This window comes from Populus alba, chromosome 1, assembly GCF_005239225.2.
Source record: "Populus alba chromosome 1, ASM523922v2, whole genome shotgun sequence".
Taxonomy (NCBI): Eukaryota; Viridiplantae; Streptophyta; class Magnoliopsida; order Malpighiales; family Salicaceae; genus Populus; species Populus alba.
This window is the reverse complement of record NC_133284.1, coordinates 17185756-17191224: the sequence shown is the minus strand read 5'-3', so window position 1 is coordinate 17191224 and position 5469 is coordinate 17185756. Positions and strand designations below refer to the sequence as shown.

At 28.5% G+C, this 5469-nt stretch overlaps 1 pseudogene; it reads right to left on the bottom strand.

Moving 5' to 3' along the window:
- Positions 1–1271: 1271 nt before the first annotated feature.
- Positions 1272–3198, bottom strand: LOC118031743 (probable 2-oxoglutarate-dependent dioxygenase AOP1.2; annotated as a pseudogene).
- Positions 3199–5469: the final 2271 nt, after the last annotated feature.

Here is a 5469-nt window from a genome sequence, read left to right as displayed (position 1 = left end):
ACTTCCTTTTTTCAAATTTACAAATGTTATATTTTTTATATTTGTGTAAAAGTTATTGATTCATGAATTTTTTTATTGAAACCTAATTTTATGATTATGACAAATTTTCATTTAAAAACTAAAAAAAATAAATGTTTCTATGAAAAAAAAGATATATGAATAAGAAAAGAGAGTTTAGATTAAAGAGATACATTTGTCCCCTTTATTTTCAAATCAATAATTTTTATTATTATTATTTTAATTTCCTTCAATTTTTTCAGTAAAACATATAGAAAATAAAAATGATATGTTTTGGGAAAATAAAAAATTAAAACACGAATAAGAAAAGATAATTTGACTAAAAAAAATACTTTTTTCTTCAAAAAATTTATATCATTGTCTTTCTTATAAATATTCATTTTAATTACCATGTAATTAAATAGAAAATCCAAAAGTATCATGAGAGATGGGGTTAAATATTTACATGTGTATTTAGATTTTTTTCTTGCAATAAAGATCAATTTATTTTAATATTTAATTAGCATTAATAATTCTTTCTATAATTAATCAGTTTAGATATTTTCAATTTATTTTATTAAACATATATATCATTCTTCCAGTTTTTATTGAAGAAATTTCATGATATCCACGACATCAATACTTTTTTCTCTTATATTATAAATTAACTTAAAATCTTAATGTAAATAAATTGAAATCGTTTTCAAGATTGCATTCCCTTGCTAGTCTCTTTCGGGTGCCATAGTCAATCCTGTCCATCTCCACGTATGGATCAAATCCAGGCCCATGAATGCAATGAAGCCCAATTGGATGTCACATTAAATGGAGTTTGAAATTGAGCTTCAACCTTCTTTTTATTCAAATTTAAAAATTATTTTAATTTAAAATAATTTTTTTAGTATTTTTTTATAATTTTAATATTTAATGTTAAAAATAATTTTTTTAATAAAAATATTTTTTTAATATATTTTTAATCAAAATACAATTTAAAAAACGACTCCTACTAGACTTTTGAACATTTATTGTAGCTTTTTTCAACAGCAAGTCCTGCCCTAGCAACTACTGAAAATTTTGGTCCTAAAAATCCTGTAGAGTCCAGACAGCGCCTGTAAATTTCATCGTGCGACATTAAAAAAATAGCATTAATTAATTCATCATGTTTTCATTTGTTGGAGTTTAATTTTGTACTTGATTCCAATTTATTATTTTTTTAACAGAAATTTCAAGGTAAAAGTAACTTAATTTATTGAAGAACAATACAGCACAAATCGAGTTTAAAAAGACATAGCAAATTAAGATAAAATGACACAAGTTGCAAGCTTAGGAACAGTACAATGCAAACACCGCAGTATAATTTAAACACCACAATAAGTCTTTAACGCAGATTGAGCTCTCTGACCAGCTTCTGTGTAGTAAAATCCAAGGAACTTGACGTGATCGAAGGGTTTAAAAAGCAAGGGATGCTCCTCGTCGATTAACTCTTCTGGGGCTTTTATCATGTAGCCTGCTTTGGGGACTGAAAACAATCCGACAGAATACCTTGCTTCATTGCCTCTCATCATAACTCGATGATATGGAGAATGCAGTCGACCGTTTGCCCAAGCCTGCATAAAATCAGAGTTCAAAGTTATAGTGTACACTTCCATATAGACCCAATAGTCCACAGTCCTTGAATAACACATAATATAATAATAAATTTATATCGAGATAAGTTATGTTAAGGTGTGTTAAATAAAAAAAATATCAATATATAAAAGATTTATTGGATATGAAAAATTATTCCAAATTCAATTGAATTACAACTCCTCACTTATAACATTAAATTTACTCATATGCACACCCACATAAATCCAAAAAAGTCATATACATGCGGGATGTGCACACACAAATGCATAAAGGATGTTTGCAGATGAGAGATAATAATTGTTGTTTAAAGTGTTTTTTGTTAGGGAATGCATTAAAATAATATATATTTTTTTATTTTTAAAAATTATTTTTGACATTAACATATCAAAATAATCTAAAAAATATAAAAAAATTAATTCCTTACAATTTTTTTAAATTTGTTTTTAAGAAACATGATTTTAACTGTATTTTCAAATATTGTAAAAGTCTAACAACAACAAATTAATAAAGTGAGATACAAATAAATATTACAAAAACTTGATATTAATCGGTGTGACATGTTGTGTTTGATCAATAATTTAAAGTCTAAAGGATCATATATAATTATATATTTATTTTTGAAGAATCATTTTTTGAAAAAAGAAAGGGAAGGTGAGAAGGAACTTACATAAAGAGAATCTCCAATCATGACAATAAAAGAGTCTGGTGTGGGTTTGAGATCGATCCAGCAACCATCTTTGGTTTGTAATTCTAGCCCATCAACTTGATTTTGGTATAAAATGGTCACAATGTTCTTATCAGTGTGAGAAGTTAATCCAAGTTTTGTCTCAGTTGTCTGGGGCCCTTTATATTTCATGACCCTGAGAAAGGTAGTTGGTAGAGTTCATGTGTTCGGTCGAAGTATTTCTCGAGTCCCAGACTCTCGACAATCATCCTTCGGAACTATTTGATCTAATTCCGACACTTGCTCCGAGAAGGACAGAAACAGTAATTGCTAGCAAAAGAGGTTGACTAATTAGTAAGAAAACTGTGCGAAAACATATGATTTCAGATGAAAAGGATACACATTACTCGGAAACATGTTTTCAAGATCAAACAACCAGTGCAATCAAGCATTTTTTTTTTTTTAAAAAATTGAAATCTAGTAGTTATGCACAAGGTAAATGTCAGAAAAAAGAGCAGAGAATGGGTAAACCTAAAACTTTGATTTCCTTGCGGCCACAAGATGTTTGGTCATGCTCTCAACTTCTTTCAGCTATGTTGGCATCATCAATACCCATGCTCTCGAATAGTGGCACCTGAGGGTACTGTCCAACATTAGCCATGGTAAGGTTTCTTAGAAGCATTGCGCATTTTGGTTTGCAAAGGGAGATCAAAGAGCTCTTCAACTGCACCAACTATAGCCTTTCGACTCTCTGCAGGAAATTTTGTCAAATAAGGCCTCGTAAGCAGCCATACTCTTCAAAGCGCTTTACGAACTTGCAATTTCACCAAGTCCCACTCGGCAGCGCCTGGATTTTGACCTAGATTTGAGAAATCTATGATTGGAAGCTTGAGAGGAGTCTCAGAGCCCATTTCTTTTTTCCTTCTTTGCTGAAGAGTTTGAGAGATAAATTATGAAGAAGAATGCTTTTGTTGATCTATTCAGTTTCCCTCGCTATGCCCTATTTATAGACAGCTCGCCATGAACTGTTTCTTTGTCTAACATTCGTCTTTTGTTATTCTCCTTTTTATTTTGGGTCTCAATAATTGCGTGCTCAAGTATGGGATCATGAACACGTCACCAACTGCAAATGAGAACTAAATATGACAAAACATCATATTTGGTGCCACATGACTTTTTAATTCAAAGCACCAACGAAATATTCTAATATCCCTGTTTGCAGGTAAAATTAAAGCATTACAATATGCGTAAGTCTCCAATTTCTTAAAAATATACGTAGTAATGGTGATGAAGTATATGAAGCTTGAGTGATTTGGTTGGATGGTGAAGGGATGTTGTCTCTTTAACCATCAGCATTTAAATTTTAAGTTTGGTTATGAGAGATAAGATTCTCATTATATATATATATATATATATAACTATTAGAGGTTGATTTGGTGATTAAAAATATTTATTTTATTTTCTTTTTATTACTACCACAAAAATTATTAATCACCAACATAATATTTTTCATCTAAATTTTTTTGATGATAATAGCGACATAATATATCTATCAAAAATTTCCAATTTAATAACCAATGAAATATATTTAGTCTGTAATTACTAATATAATCATCAACAAACTAAAAATAATAATAAAAAAATAATAATATTATTTTAGTGATTTTATCGGTAAAATGACACATCATTAATTATTTGCTAATAGCTTATCGATGATATTTTTTTGTCATAATATTGTGTCAAAAATTCTATTGGCAAACTTAAAAATATTATAATTGACACAAACCCTATCCTCTTCTTCTTCTTTTAATTGCAAATCAAAATAGTAGCCGCTCCCCTATTTTTGTCATAAATCTAGTCTTATCATCACAAATTCGACCACCCAATACTTTTTAGTGTCAACAACATTTTCATGGTGCATTTTTTTTTCTAAATATTCCCTACATTAAGTAAGCAAACCTACCCATTTAGGTTTTAAGTTAATATATTGATTTTTTTAGTATTTGTTTTGTGGTTTTGCTTGTATATTTAAGTGTTTTACAATCTTTTGATAGAAAATTAAAGTTTGATTTGTATGTTAGGATTTGTTTGGGATTTGTGAAAATTTGAATTTGTTTGTAATTTGATAAAATTGATTTTAATTTTGTAACTCAGATGTGTTAAATTGAAAGAAATTATTAGTTATATAATGGGTAATAATCATATTTTGTCAATTTTAATTATTGTTATGTTGGAAATTTTGGGGAAATTGATTTTTTTTATAGAATTGAATTGAACAAATGATAGATAATTAGTTGGTTACAGATAACTTGTTGTTAATTGGATTTATTTAGTTACTATTTTGACGCTCATTACATTTTTATACAAAAAAATAATTGATTATTAGATTGTGAATTCACTTTTAAATACCAAAGTTGAATTTTGAATTATTGTTACATTATTAATAAATATTGTTCATCATTATTCTATAGAGGTTTCCTAAGTAATGGATGATAACATCATTAAATTAGAAAAAAAATTAATTTTACTTGAAAAAAATAGACTTAAAGAGAACTTCTATGTTGTAAGATCCTATGCAATTGTTACATATATTAAAAATTGAGATGCTTCTCAATCACTATTAGATTGCAAATGTTATTTATATCTCTAAAGATAGGTAAAACACGTGACATGATATCATTCACATGATGGAGTCATGGGGCATTCTTTCGAAGGTGAAGCTTGTAAGCAATTTAATATGGTGCATCCTTAGTTTTCAATTAAACTATAAAATGTATGTCTTGGTTTGTGTACAAATAGATTCAATCTATTTGGATCCTTTATTGCACCCTATTCTTATAAGCTGATCATACTAATAATTTATAACTTGCCTCTAGAGATGTGTATAAGGTTAGAATTAATGTTTTTATTTATAGTTATACTCGATACTTATAGTCCAGGTAAGAATATAGATGTGGAAGAGAAGAGCCAAGTCAAATAACTTTCTGGTGTAGAGAAACTTAAACCTCCCCACACCATTGAGAGTAATTGGGAGGGATATCTAGAGTTCATGACATCAGAAGGTTTTAAGAAAACGGTCACATAGTGGATCCTTTATTGGTTGAACAACGAATTGATACTTTGATGGCTAAAATAAAAGGCAAAATATGAGAATGAGGTAGGAAGCAATTAGAGGAGATGAT